General features: G+C 37.9%; 1 protein-coding gene across 2 annotated transcripts in view; it reads right to left on the reverse strand.

Annotated features, from left to right (window-relative positions):
- The window catches only part of GABRG3 (gamma-aminobutyric acid type A receptor subunit gamma3), a 297,671-nt gene that overhangs the window by 86,743 nt on the left and 194,743 nt on the right, over window positions 1–16,185 (reverse strand). The window lies entirely within an intron of this gene.

Raw genomic sequence — 16,185 nt, forward strand, 5'->3', positions numbered from 1 at the left:
AGCCAAGTTTGGCCCTAGAATGAACTGAGCCTACTCTTAAAATATCAGTCACAATCCTGTATACATTTTGATATGGAAGATTTCAAAGTAAGATTAAAAGTAGTAATTTTCTTCTTGTATTGCATTTCTTGGTGAACATGATCGTGATCAAGGTCAATGAAATATCAAGCAAAGGGTTTCTAGGTCATGTACACTCATTTTCTCATTTTTTTTAAATAAGCCAGAAGGATGGAAGAACACAAAACCACTTACAAAACGTAAAGATATACTAAGTTAAATGTGAAAATGCTGAATTATCCACTTAAAGATGTTGGACTCCAAACTAAATCTAAACCCCAAGTTTTGTGAAGTTTGACTTTAAAAATCTGTTACAGATTTAATATTTGCATTTGATGAAATGCCTAAATGTATGTGTCTGCAATAAACTGTCTTCTCATGTAAGAAATACTGCAAATATATAGAAGATAAGAAGAATAATGTCCCCCCCCAGTGTTTCTATACATACACTTTTAATAGCATGAAAAAAATTAAGAAATTTAATCTACTAGTATTCTACACAAAATGTCCTATAAGACGTATGACTGCACTATTTCATCATTAACTGGTTTAGGGTCTTATACCAAGGGGTAAAAAATGTCTCAGTTAAAGCTTTCTACACCTAATCATAGGTCAAGTTTTCTTCACAAAATTCATTCATTCAAGAAATTTATCTTGAACTGTTGTTCTTTTGGCTACTTTTTTTGATCACTCCATCCAATGAAGTTACAGTATTTTTGAGTTATTCTCTGCCAACTCTTGGTAACTGTTTTAAGGTAATGAGCCACCTCCATTCATGACATAAATACCAAACACGATGTGTTCCAGGAAAATGACACTACTTTTAAGGAATACTCAGATATTCATTGAACTTGGGATTTTGGTGGGAAAGAGGAAGGTGCACAGTGCACAAACCTTGTCATGGCAGTATTTTTGATAGAAAACATACTCCTTCAGCTGTATTCTGAGAAAGGAATAGGGGACAAGTTTGACAAAACAAGTTTGCTTTTCTGCATGAACTGAGTTTCTTCAGTGAAGATGTGAATACAAAGTGAAAACAGAAGGTTGAGCAGCCACTCTAAAGACTGCAGAGGTTTGGCTGTGGGTCTGTACACTGGCTTATAGAAGTATTCCTCTTTGAAGCACCTGAACTTACTGTATAATAAGTTCCAGACTGCCTTGCTTTGTCTAAGGGTGGATCTGATTCTCTCCTTGTACACAGTTAGTTAGCTCTGACAGACAGCACTCCACTGTGCCAAGAAACAGTGAGCAGCACTTCTCACTAGTTTCAGCATGTGATGCTACTGTGCAAAAAGACCAGATAAGAAAAGGCCTTTATTGCTTAAGAGGTACAGTCCTCATGAGAATCTGACTCATTTCCATTGGTTTCACTGACAAATAATGTTTTAATAATGCATGGTCCCAACAGCACAGTAAAGCTTACACAGAAAGAAAAGATAGAGATGGATTTTTTTACCATGTGCAACAGAATAATTTAGCAATTTTGAACTCCATTTCTCAATGATACTGAAAACCAGATTTTGTGAATGCTCCATTTCTGGAGAAATTAAGAAATGCATGTGAAAAATATTTTTGACAGAATGCCAAAATGAAATTGGAGGATTTGAAATGGTAAGAAAATATACCCTAATTTCAAAGTTGTGTACTATTACTACTATGGTTATATACTTCACAGCATTTTTTCGTTATTTTTTCTGTCTATTTCTTCAACAAACATCCTATTTTAAATCCTTTATCTATGATAATCCCTTATATTTATTTCTGTCTATATCTGTGATTTTAGTGGCCTGAGAAACTCAGTACATTCCCAGTGAGGAGGTTTATCAGTCTGCTCTCAACACTTTTGGAGACATTCGTACCTGTACACTCAATACTACATTGAAGTTGCACTAGGAAAAAGAAGACAAGAGTTTTCTTTCAGCTTTATGTCACATTCCTAACACCTCTTTGACAGCACAGAAGTAATTTCTACAGTAACTACTGTGGTGCTTTATATAATAGAATGCAATAGCAAAGAGGCAATGTTTGTGATAAGACCGTATTTTCTCTTTTTCTTGTGTCAAAAAACCCCAAAAACTCCCAAATGGTTGACAAGGAAGAAAAACCACACCAAAACAACTTGAAATAACAGGGCCTGATCAGGAACTCCCTTGGAGCTTCAGATTAAATGTCATTTGTTTTCTGGTTTGTGAACTATGCATGCAAATACTTTTCACCTTCATCACACATAATGACATATATGGCATATTTTACATCATACTGAAGTACAAAAACACCTTTTGCTAAATGAAAAGGAGTTTCATTCTTATATGGAAAATCTTCCATATTGGTGGTTGGGATTCCTTACTTAGAATATTCTGAAATTTTCTCACTTTAACTGCAGTGGAATTCTTTGGCATTAAGAATGAAGACAATTACCTTGTTATTTAATTTGTTTAATTATTATTAGAGCAACCTGATTGCAGGTCATAAAGTGAAGAAATTATGACTTCAAGGTCATATTCACAGAGTCGTAAAAACATTAATATTGGAAGGGATCTCAGGAGATTCTTCAGTTCAAGTTCCCTGCTCAAAGCATTGCTAGCTTCAAAGTTTGATCAGACTAGATCAGAACCAGCTGAGTTTGAAAAATCTCCAGGAACTGAGATTCTACAGCCTCTCCCATAGCACCTGTTCCTGTATTTAGCTACTCTGACAGGAGTTTTTTTCCCTGACACCTAGCTGGACTTTCCTTTGCTGAAACTTAGAATCATTGCTTTGGACCTTTTGCTTTGTGTTTCTGAGAAGAAACTGTCCTTCCCCCTTAGCCCTCCCTTTTCCAGGCTGAATGAACTCATCTTTCTCAGCCTCTCTCCAGCCACCTTAGTGACCTTCAGTTGGACTTTTTCCAGTTTGCTGACATCTGCCTTGTTTTGAGGTATCCAAAGCTGGCCTCACCATTGGGGAAGAGAAAGGAACTCTTTAAAGCTCCTTAAGCTCTGGGGAAGACCAACCAAGCCCCTGGGGAAACTGCCAGCTGCACTGATCCCTACAGGGAAGTTTTGGAGTTAAATTGAAGCAAACTCTACCAGAAGTGTTGTTGGGTTTAAAGCCTGCAAAGTGATAGATAAATATTAAAACCACAGGAATGGAGATACAGGGTTCTCCCTGAAATTTCTTGGTGACTGACAGTGCAAGATTTCTTGCCACCTTATAACTCCAGTCTCCAACACTGGATATCTGGTACTCATATATATCTTCTGGAGAATCACAATAAGGGAGATGAAGACATTTCACCCTACACCTCCCCATATAATCTCTATCCTGAGTATTGTCACACTTGAAACAGGGAAGTAGAAAGAGGTAGGATTTCTCTGCACCTATTTAAGTATAAAGAGTATTCACTTAAACTGCTATTAGATTGGCAGACATTGAGATAAAACCCATCCCAGCAATATTCACAAGAAGACATTGTCTAAGCCCTTGTGTTTTTGGGCTGTCTGAATCTTGCTACCTGTAGTGGTTATTTGCTTGTGCTACTTTAACCATGTTTTAGCTCTTTTTCAGGAATAACCAGAGCTCTGCTCCTTTTGCATCAGGACTCATTTTTCTTAAGTGGTAGGTACAACCTCCTTTTTATACCTCCTGTATATGCTGACTCTAGATGCACTTTTTCAACAACATCTTCAATTACTCAGCTGTCAATGAGATTCAGCAAGGTTTCAATTTATTTTCTAAGAGCAGCTGGAGCAACTGTTTCCTGATTGTTTATCTGACTGCTATCCTACATAGATCCCTTACGCTTATACAGAGGGAGGTTTAAAATTACACTGATGACAGTTCCAGAACAAACTGAAGGTGTTATTTCTTCTTAACCAAAACATTGGTTAAACTAGGTACAGGATGTTGTAGATATTAAAAGGTTTTATAGATTTTAAAAAGCCATAAGAAAAAGTCCAAAAGAAAAATGCATAAAAGCTATTCAACACAAAGATATCATCTTTACCTCAAGATGTCCTTGGGCTAAAGATAAGGAATAGGAAAATGTAAAGAACAGAAAATACCATAACTTTTCCATTTTTATACTCTTCTCTGAGCATTTGGTCTTGGCTACAGTTAGAAACAGGATACAGAGCTAGAAATTTGGACTGGTGCTATATGGCCCTTCTATGTTCTTATGCCAGCTGCTAAGTACAATACAGCAGCAAAACCAGGAATAACAAAGCTGTATTGCTAGAGCTCAAAATATCTGGAAAGACATTCAAATTCCTATGCATGCCCTATTTTATGACCAATCTCATCCATATCTTCTGTGTGTCATGAATAGAAAATCACTGAGATTCAAGATTCTGCGCAGAATCTTTTATTCTGAATCCGCTTCCATCTTTACAGAATTAATCCCCTACATCAAAGGCCTATTTGTGCTGCTGGATGACATAGGTACAACCTAAGAGCCCTGTAGTAACTCTCACTTTTGAGCAGGGTGTGTCAGCAATTACTGTGCGCTTGTTTTACTCACAAAGGTCTACAAATAGAAGATTCTTAAGGAATGACTCTGAGATGGTTATTGGTATTAGTAATAGTATCCACTATTACAGAGCTATAAAAGAAAGACATACTCAATTTAGAAAAATGAATTAATTTCTTTGGTTACAGGGAGTGTGTAAAGCTTACCTAAAAAATCCCTATGTGTTTGCAAGTGGCAATCTTTCCTTACATATGTACTAAGGAATCACAAATTCCTTGAGTCAATCTTCACATCAAATCTATCTTATTTTACAAGAGCAAGAAAGCTTTTGCCATGCTCCTGGGGATTATGTCTTTGAAATCTGTAGAGGTAGACTTGTTTCAGGTCAATTTTATTTTGCTTTTCCCTCCATTTATTTCAAAACTTTGCTTTTAAAAAGCTCTCTTGGCTTCAGAAATCCCTATTTAATACCTAACTGCTGATGGACTAGACACTAATGCATTATTTATTATTTACATTCTTATTACATGCTAGCTTCAACGTCCTACCTTTGTGGGTGTGCTTCATAAGGCATTGGCATTTCTTCTGTAGTTTTCTATTTCATGAAAAGTAAAAGTCTACTTGCTAAAAAACCCCATAGTTCAGTGATTTGAGTGCCTATATTATGCAGGATCAGGAATCTCAATCGTGTGGATTCAACTGCAGCCTGCTGAAGTATTTCTGAGCTTTACATGCACTCGGGTTTAGCTGATGTGTGACAAGAAGATGACTTGACTAAACCCAATTTAGGAATTTCTTGTAAAAGCTGATCCTTTTTACAACAGACAATTCAGAGAAAAAAGACTTTTTCATAACCAACTAGAATCCTCAAGTCTATTTTGCTCTGGCACTGCTCTCTCTGACAATGCAGTTTGCTGCAGAAAGACTTGAAATAAAGATTTTTCCTCTACTACTACAAAAAAAAGGCAACAACAAAAAAATCAAATGGGACTAGGAGCAGCAGCTGTTGGTGTTTTCTGAACACTTTCACAATTTTTTCCTTTAGGTTGATTTTAGTCTGGCCTACAGTCTAAGTGTCCTTTCACAGTTGGCATGTGTCTCTGGTGTGCTGCTGGAACACAGCTCCCAGTCCATCTAACAGGAATCTCATTTGTGAGCCCTGATCCCGCTCCATGGTGTGTCCAAAGCACAGAAAGGGGAGGCAAAAGGGAAAGCTCTGCCAGCCTGAACCAAAAGGCTGATGTAATAGAGGCACAGATGCAGCAAAGCAGGAGATGCAGGAGGATGGGTGCTGCCTTGCTCAGGTGTCCAGTTTGCATAGGACGGGGGGGACACCCTGGAAAACTGGCAAAGGCAGCTTGGCTCTTTCTGCTCCCAGTACACAGATTTGTTCTGTGGGAAGCAGAGTCTTTCCTCACTTCTGGTTGTCCAATTTTGAACATACTTGTAGCAAGAATTTCAGGGAGTAAGACCTATACTTGCATATATTCTTGGGACCTTGAAATGCCCTGGTTTGCCATTGGCTTCCTGTGACTATCTGCTCCAACAGAGTCTATTAAAATCTTTTAGTAAAAAAAGGATTTGTTCTAGTGCATGCTTATTGGCATCACTGGGACAAATCCCCAACAGGAGCTAGTATAACTGTACTATAGTCCTGTTTCCAGTCTTTTCAGCAATTACTTGAATCATGGCATAAAAAATATTTTAAAATTCTGTAAATGATTTCAACTTTCAAAAGAACTGCAAATGCTCTGGAATAGATCACAGCTCAAATTATGTGGTTAAATTGGAGATAGGGTCAAAAATCAATACGATGAAACTTGTTAAAAATACATGCATGAACTGTGTGGCAAAGACATGAACACTATTCAAGGCCAATGTTTTAAATTCCCAGTGTCACCCTTTTGGAGAAATACCAACAAGCTGAAGAGAATCCTTAGAAAAGTAGAGAGAAAACAGGTTCAAGAGGCATGAGTAAATTATGGATAAGTTTGATTCTTTAGTTCTGAAAAAAACTCAAAACTGTCAAGTTCTACTAAAAGTTGCACAGATTGTAGAACTTCCTCTTGAAGGTTTTTTTACAGCTGATCAAATAAGCTTCTGTTAAGGTTTATAAAAGTGTCCTTGAATCCATTTCAATGCAAAAGGTACTGGATTGCCTCTTGAAATTTTTGCATCTTTACATTTCTATTCTTTAATATTATGAAGCACCACTGCCTTTATAAAGAATGGAGACCTGGGGACTTTCAAAGTCTCTACACCATCAGAAGCACTCCCATTCAGCTATGAAAAGATGATATTCCCAGTACATGAATACCTGGAGCTGTTAAAGTGTCTATAGAAGTAGGCAATAAACACATGCCAGTTTTTTCTCCTCCACAGAAGTTCACTCACAGAAATGGTAAAGAAAAAAAATCCTTTCAGATGCATATTTTGTTACTGTTAATATTAGGTGATTCCAGGAAGAACAAAAGGTTTGTAATTTATAACACAATTCATAAGATGCTGAGTCAAAGGAGATTATTTGTTTGGAGAGTGGCTAACAGAGGCTTTCCACTACCAGATCTTTGTCATATAAACTTAATATCTGAAGTATTCTCTCATAAGTAGCTGGAGAAAAATTTTTACTCCTATTTTTTCTTGCAATCTTTTTTATTCTTACCTAGCATTTACTGTCTGAGTATTAAAATGACAGGAAATTGCAATGGAGAAAAATGTCAGGAAAACTATGACTTGTTAAAGAAAATATTTTTCCCCTCTCTATCTCTGCAGTGAAGCCTTTCTTTCCTGAACAAAATATCTTAGGAATAACTCCCTTTTCGTAAGAGATGTGAAATAATCACAGCCAAGGCAAGGATGACTGACTGTTTGGTGTCACTCTAGTTGCTAATCTCTGGAGGGACATTCAGGCTATTAAACAGCTTGTCCCAGTCTGCCAGCATCCCTGCAGCCAGCTTACCAGGTTTTGTGTTTGCCAAAGTAAAAAATGCCTTACAGGGCTCTGGCAATCAGGCAGAGTTGCCATGGTAACTGGAAAAATGGTGGCAAAACATAAACAAAGCTCTAATAATACTTCAGGAATTATTTACCTTTTAATCTCCAGTATTCAGTGGTTCTACAGGCTCATTTTTAACTATTTTGTGTCTCGTAAACTACTGTTGTTATTACTCAGCCTGCAAGGTCTCTTCCTGAGCTTTAAGCAGATTTAACTGATACACTTTCAAAACAATTATATATCAGTACAGAAATTTTATCCAGTTTTGAGCCTCATTTGTGCATTTATTGTGATCATTTGATTTTGGAACCAGTTCAACCCTGCCAATTTTAATCACTGGAGCATAAAACTGAAATAATATAGAGCAGACCATCCTAAACTAGGCAAAATTTCTTAATCTGTGATTTTGATGGTTCCTGCTAACAGTCTTAACCAACTTTAGAGGTTGGTGATGGAAATGACAGAGTACACCTTTACTCATTGTTGTTCTATTATGTACCAGACTAGTTCATGATTCCTTGTGTTTGAATTTGTGGGGCACTTCTATTTCAAAATATATCTGGTACATAATATCTTGGAAGCAAACCTGGGAAACTCACCCACTATGACCACAAATACCCCTTGCAGAGATACCCCTGCTGCAAATTGTGTCGAATATCCCTACTTAAGAGCTATATTTTCATCTTTCCCAGGGGAGGTTATAAACAAAAGTCTAGTGACAACCAGTGCAATCAAATGACAACTTTCTACAAACACAACTACATGACACAATTATTCTAAATGTTCCCTGTGAAAGTTCTACACATACTGTGTGTTCTGGTTTTAGCTCCAAGAGCTCTGTAACACTTTATTAAAAAAAGACCTCAGAGACACTTCTTAAACAAGAACAGAGAATATTACTCCAGTAAATCAGGTTTCAAACTGTTTTGCAAAGCAGTTAGGCATTAATGAAATTGTTCCAAAGGTCGCTAGGTTTAGTTCAATTTCCCACTAAGTGGAGATGAGAGCTCAGTGAATAATTAATAGCAAATGATTGACTGAATTTCACCTTCCCACTGTAGTTACAAGCTCTTTCAGCAAGCCACCATGATCTCAAGGATGTTTTGAAATCATTGCCTTGCTTGTTTTCTAATGCTTCCTTCTCATGTAGTGTTTGGGCTGGCCCACCTCTTGGCACGACACAGACAGACCCCACGGCACCTGGGGCCTGCCACGCTCCTTCTTCTCTCCTTGCACTGGAAATACAAGTCAGCAGCAGCACACACACTGTACCCATGGCACAGTGTCACAGCTCATCAAACTCACCTGAAGGATGAGAACTAATCATAGAAAAGGGCTGAGAACTCACAGGGTATTTCTGAAAGCTTTACATGAAATAGACTAGGCCACAGGATGTGATGCATTTGTTCACTGCTTATTTTAGCAGGAAAAGGTTAAAGAAGAAGCCAGATACTTGAGTGGGCTCGTCTGCAGCTTTAAAGTCTAAAAAAAGAGTGCTGTCACTGCATACCCTGTAATCAATGTTTTTTAAAGCTAAGAGAGCAATTCAGCTGAATGATAAAACTGCTTACCACAGTGATTAAACAAAGAACATGCAGTATCTTAAGAGCAGCAGCCCATCAAAAGAAACAATTCCAGGCATCAGCAGAGGTTCCAAAAGCCTTATGATAGACTGGATAACCATAAACACAGTAAAAATGCTTCTTGAGAAGGAAAGGAGTACAGCCTGTCTCCAGGCACCTACAATGACATCAGGAATATCTAATTCCATGAGTCTGAGAGATGTCATCGCAACATAAACAGTGTAGATTTTCTTGTTTGCACACTTCAAACTTTATGTATTATTCCTCTGGGTTTCTTCCTATAACACCAAACTCAGTGACCAGTTTTGGTGTTATATCACATTTGCCTTTTTTTTAAAAGACTTTCACCACAGTTTACCTCTGATACAAAATATTGGCTGGATGTTTTGCCAGGAAATTTTAGTGTTTTGCAGATCAAATGAAGTTTCTGCCCTTTAGACACATTAATATTAATTAATTGTACTCCTCAGATACTACATTGGCTGTCCCTGGGATGATCATCATATTAAAGTTAATGGCAATTAGATTCTCCTCTCACCATTGAATGACATTTGCTTTGCTGTTTCAATTCTAATGATACCAAGACATTTGGTTTACAAAAGCAATAAAGGGAATACAGTCAGCTCCTGATGGCAGATTAGCATTTCCATGTTTGAAAGACCACTGGAATAACCATGAGGAAAGGAAATGTAAAACACAAAATGTAAAAAAAGGAAAGAAGAGTAATTTGTGAAAAAGGGTAGCAAGCTCCTTCTTTTTCCTAACAAATGGTTTCTTCTTTCCAGTAGACTGCAACTTTTCTGTATTTTGGGAGAGTGTCTTCTGCTGGGAGAGAAATTCCCTAGAGCTAGCTATTTTTATATCATTGTTTTGATGTTTAATAACTCTTGATGTTCTTTTTCTCGATGTCTAGATGCACAGCTAAGCACTCTTTGAACCATTCATATTTTTAGTCTCCAGAACACCTGGGACAGAGTTTAAAAATCAAATTTTAAAAAGGAAAGTCAACCTATCTGTTGAAAACCTGTCTCTCAATTGTTTCACTTGATGCTTCTGAGTTCTTACATTAAAAGAAACACAGAGTAATCATTTATTTTCTCTGGGCCACTGATCATTTAATAGCTATACATTATCCATCCAAAACTGTCATGACAACATTCCATAACTTTCTGTGATTTCTTTTTTTAATAAGCCTGAATAATTTTGTAGCATCCACAAATTGTCTAACCTCATTATCCATCTCCCTTTCCAGGTAATTTATGGATCTGTTAAACAGGAGATCTTCCTCTGAGACCCCACTGCTAACCTCTTCTCTTGTAGGAATTTACAATGATGTTTTCCTTTGTTTCCTACTTCGTCTCAACAACAGCCACATTTCTGGCTATGTTTCCTTGCACTCCATACTTCAGTTTATTTTCAGAATTATTTCCAGTAAACCCTTCTAGAATACTTCAAGTGAAAACATCCATCTTGTTTCCTGCTATTCGGCCTTGTGACTGACTGCAAGAGAAAATGAGAGTGGGAACTTGCAGTGGAGTAGTGTTTTATGTGTTATTTGCCCAAATCTTTTTTGCTAATTGTAGATGTATAAGTGCTATGCTGAGAATGTTCAATGAGGTAAGGAAAACAGCCCATGGCCTATGTGAATGAGGAATGGATTTGGCCTGTTAAGGAGTTGATTACCTAACACGACAAGGATTGAACAATACTGAGATAAATAAAAGTAGGAATATCTCTGATTAAAAATGATGTCTGATTCGTGTCTGTTTTTGTGTTTAAAAAACAACTTTGACAGCTGTGAGCTAGTTTTAGCCACAGGTAGGTTTGTGCCCTTGTTTGCATTTGGAGTGTATTAAAGAAAAAAATCAGAGCAGCAGCTGGGAGGAAGATGATTAATCACAGAGGGAGCTAAGCCTAACCCCCCTGTAGAACCAGCTTTCCCTTAATGCACAACCTTGTTCATGCTGAGCAGTATCTTGCTCTGCGAATCATCTCTCCAAGATTAATGCTGCCATTAGTTTCAGAAATGAAGCCCCACTGAAGATAGGGAGGTTTGCAAGGCATTTAATCAAAAAGCAATGGGATTATATGTTTTGCCATCAAAGTACAATCAATCCTAGACTGTGAATGGCAATAATTTTTTATAAAATAGAAAATAAAGCTCACTACCAGTTTTGAATCATTTTGATGCTCCTATTACCACTTCTGTCCCTGATTTAGATTCAGCTTACAATACTGGGATCAGAAGTTAATTGGTGCAGAGCTGATTCAGAGGTGGATCATGCTGCCTTAACTCTGGGCATTAAAGGTGCAGGGCAGCTGATGTGGAGCACTAACAGTTTCAGTCATCTGATTTTAACTTGACACTACGCTTTTGCCATGGCCCTCAGCATTCATCTAAGTTGTGCTAATGAACTTAGAAAAAGCAGTTAATTATTCCCAGCTACCTTCACTGAAAAATTTCTCTTTTCAGTACACCCAGCTTTTTATTCACCCCCTTCTTTGTTTTAATTCTTTATATGTCTCAGCTCATCCCTTCATTTACTTTGGGAAAGCACCAGATCTTCACTCACGTATTCAGAAACTTCCTCATCAAGGTCCTAAAGTATGCACAACTGGAGTCAGCAGGGCTACTTATTCTTAATACAAGCACATACTTAAGCACCTTGATGAACTCTCTGAATTTGTGGATAAACACTCTATATAAGGTCAGATCTCTGATTAAGCTGAGAACAGATTAGGCAGTTCACATCTGTGTTATAAAGACATACAAATGCAAGAAGAAACATGGGAGAACCCAGATGTTTTCTTTGAAATTACTAATAGGGAATACAGCATTACTGAGACACAGAATAGGTGAGGACTTTACGGGGCTAGTGTTAGATTTTCCAACGTTCTGTGATCACCTTTCCACTGATTTATGAACTCACAGATTAGTTTCAATCAAATGTAAAAAAGCAAGAAAAAAGCTGAAACATACGAAATTTTTACAAGTTTCATGAGCCAGTAGAAACTACAGGTCCATGGCTGGCTGAATCCTGCACACTCAAAGTAAGACTGTGTCGCCCTGTGAGCATTCCTAGGTCTTGGGGCACAACCTGAAGCTCCTGCAGGTGTTGCAGACAAATGAAAAACTGTGTTGATAATGGGGTTTTATTAGGTCCTTGTCCCATTGGAACAGTTTGTTACCACAGATGTCAGAATAGACTGCACTAAAACAGCATGGGCATGCACAGGACTTGGTTTGCTAGTAACATTTGTTACAGTGAGTGGTGGAACACTATTTAAATCCCTTGCTTTTTCATTAATATTTTCCCTAATTCATCACAGGACTTTAGAGACAGCAATAGGATTTCTCCAAGCAGAAGCTGCTTCAGGGGTTTAGATACAAATTTTTATATTCCAGCTGAAAGAAACCTGGCATTCAGTCCCTTCTGGCAGTTAGACACACTAGAAGAGCTACTTAAAAATGCCTTGTTTAAGGACTCTGGTTGTTCAACCTAGGTAGGATGCCAGGTGCCCACCAACCTGTTTTACCACTCTTCTCAGCAGGACAGAGGAAGAGGAAAATAAAATGCAAAAAGCTGATGGGTTGAGATAAAGAAAGTTTAATAAAGTGAAATCAAAGGCCAGACGCAGAAGCAAAGGTAAACAAAATATTAATTTTCTACTTCCCATCAGTTGATGATGTCCAGCCACTTCCCAGGAAGCAGGATTTCAGAAGAAAATACTGAATGACCCCCATCCTCCTCCTCCTCCTTTCTCTTAACTTTTTCTGCTGAGAAAACATCACAGGGCATGGAATATCCCTTTGGTCAGTTTTGGTTAGCTCTCCTGGCTATATTCCCTCCCAAGATCTTGCCCACCCCCTGCCTCCTGGAAAGGAGGAAAGGTTGGCAGAGACCATTGATGCTGCACAAGCACTGCTCAGCAGTAGCCAAAACACTGATGTGTACTTTCTATCTGACGGTACCAGGCACAACACTGCAAGGTTTGCTTCAAAGAAAAGGAACTCCCCCTCAGCCACACCCAAGGAAAAGCATCCTGTAACTCTCCTGGGTTTCTGTGATTCTTTGTGGAGGAAGATAGAGCAATAACATTATGTCTATGTTGATCACCTGTCAGTGCTTTCAAATGTTTTATCTAGTTTAGTAGTAAGTGCTCTTTGCTTCCAATACAGTCACTTGCAGCTATTCTATATGACAGATATGCAGAACAGATGTGAATATTTCCTCTGAAAGCAAGTGCAACAGCTCATAGCTCAGGTGAAAAAAAAAAACCCCAACCAAACAGCAAAAAACTAAAATGCAACAAACCCCCCCCCTGTATAATGTAGCTTTTTAGCAAATTCTACTGTTCTGTCTTCACTGGTTATTCAACAAGAATATCATACTTGGAAATCACCTTCTGTGATATGACCCTGTGGAACACTAATAGAAGACATTAAAAATATTTGTTCATTATCACACATCCTTGAGGGATTTAATAGAGACAAACAGCATTCAAACAACTGCCTATCATTAAATTACATCTAAAAGAACAATGTATTAGGAAGGAGACAAACCACACATATTCACTGTTTTCATAACCAGTCAGAGGATGCCTGTTGAGCCAAAATATCTACTTTATATGTTATTTTATTTCAAAAATGGGATTATTCCACTTTTCCTAAAAAATGCCAGCTATCATGTATGTGCCATGGGCAGATGGGAACCCCTAAGAAGACATATGTATGCACATATGCTTTAATATTTGTATTCACAAATGACTTTAATATTAAAACCACTCTAATCCAGAAATTCTCTTCCTGCAGTCTGTGAACATCAGAATGTGTGATTGCTGAGGACTTCTAAGCAACGAAAACCCTACTGAGAAAGCTTTACAGATATTAATTATGCTTGCACATCACTGAGGGAGAGAGAAAATGAGTAATTCCTTTTACAGCCCATTTACAACACTCGAGCAGCTCCACTTGTGACTTTGAATTTGAGACAAGTCAGGCTGTCAGGGTTCTATTGAAAATCTGTACTGGACAGTAGTGAGACTCCTTCCAGCACAAATTCCAGCAACAGAAAGGACAGAACACAAGACTCCATCAAAGTCCATAGGCTAAGCTATATAAAAGTTATCAGAGGAAATACAGAGAACATATTAGCAAAAAACATTGAATGAAGTTCTTAAAACTTCCTTAGTAGTTTCTTGTTTGGCTGTTGCTTTTTTTTTTCCCTATTCACACACTAATGTAAAGAGGAAAAATGGGAAAACTGGAAGAGGGTGGGACTGAAGGAAAACTGAAGGATCTCTTCCTTTATGAGGCAGAGCTTTCAGCTTTTAGCTGAAATACAAATAGGTCCATCAAACTATAAGGTAACATCCCAGCGTACATACATGTCATGCTGATAAGGAGAGCAACAGCTACTGATTCTGGAAGCAACAGTTTGCTATATGTGTAACTGTGCTATAAATTACTTAAGGTCCACAAAAGATAAAATGTAAACTTGCTAAAACAATGGGAATTATATTCTCAATTTATTTTGAGATCAGAGTAGCTCAGGTATTTTATTACATTTCCTTCAGTACATACTTCAACAAATAAGCAACATGTATTCATTCACCAATAATTAAAGGATCACAGGAGTACCTGACTGGCTCAGCAAAATGTCAGTCAGACATATTCAGGTAACATTCCTTAGGTAACAGATATGAAAATGAAGAGTTGATTTAGTCTGCTGGGTTATAGAGTAAGAACACACTACAAATTTTTTTTCCATGTAAATTTTCTCTAAGAGACGTTGCTTTCAATTTCAGGATGAAATAAATGATTCAGTTTTGATCTCTGATGAAATGTGAAAGGAAAAACTTCTTTCCCTTACTTCCATTAAAACTAACATGAAGTCCTTAATACAGTAGGAACATTAGTATATTAGTTTTCCTCAGCAATCTTTCCACCAAGTCAGCAAGAACCATCACCAACTAATAAATGATCCAAGGATAGTAACAGTAATCTCCAACTGAAAAATAATACCAAGAAAGGAGTCTTTTGGGAGGTGACAGAAAATAATTGAAAACAGAACTTATCTATTTAAAATAAATTAAACTGTAATTTTTAGCTGAGTCTTTGTGGCTGAATCTGGGGGAGTGAGAAATGCAAACAACAAAAACCTATCAGCCTTACTTACTAACAGTATATAAGAGAAATTATAACTGTGCTCACTTATTCTGTCTTTCAGTTGAAATATATAGTTGTTAACCTATGAGACAGATCCCATAAAGATGCTGGTGAGGGATTCTCAAACCAGGCTGGAGGTGATTCCCTGCAGTTGCTGCCTGTCCAAAAGGAGTTACAAAAGGAGCCAGTGGGAAGGCACAGCACTGGAAGGAGAAAGATGGTGTCAGCGTCTTCTGAGAGTGAGGAACAATCTCTCACAAAGTCCCATGGCACAAGGGACTAATCCCTGAAGGCTTCTTGCTGCCTTGTCTGTGAGCCCCTCAAGGGCTAACATGAGATGTTCCTCAGCCCCATGACATTATTTATGTGCTTGATCATGGGATACTTTCAGGTTTCCAGGTCTATATTTGTGCTCCTGGGTGAAATCTTCCTACTAGGCCAAGATCTGACTGCTCATCAGCCCTCCCTACCCTCATTTTTCAGAGAGAAAAAGCATGGCTATCGAGAGGGCTCCAACACACTGTTGAGCAAGTCCTCCAGAATACTAAGCAACCAAAATCCTGGAGACACTGTAGCTTTCCCCACTGAGGACGACTTGATGCAAGTGTCTAGAGATAAAAGTATACAAAAAACATCAAAGGAAATTTTTGAGGAGTTCATATATCATATCAGTGTCAACAAAATTTCTTCCTCAACCTCCTTAAAGTTGATTGACCAGAGCCTTTGATGTCTATGCATCTCCAGGGCAGCAGTAGAGAACTAAGCCTTCAGGTGGAAATTTAAAGTTAATTTTAGAAGCAGCACAGAAACACAAGACCCAAATGTACAGCTGTCAGTATTCAATATATCTGTGCTGGTACTGACTGGATGGTCATGTTCTCTGCCTGCCCTCTGCCTCCCTCACCACCAAGAGCCAGCCAATGCCTGTGTTATT

Source organism: Zonotrichia albicollis, chromosome 2 (assembly GCF_047830755.1).
Source record: "Zonotrichia albicollis isolate bZonAlb1 chromosome 2, bZonAlb1.hap1, whole genome shotgun sequence".
Classification (NCBI taxonomy): domain Eukaryota; kingdom Metazoa; phylum Chordata; class Aves; order Passeriformes; family Passerellidae; genus Zonotrichia; species Zonotrichia albicollis.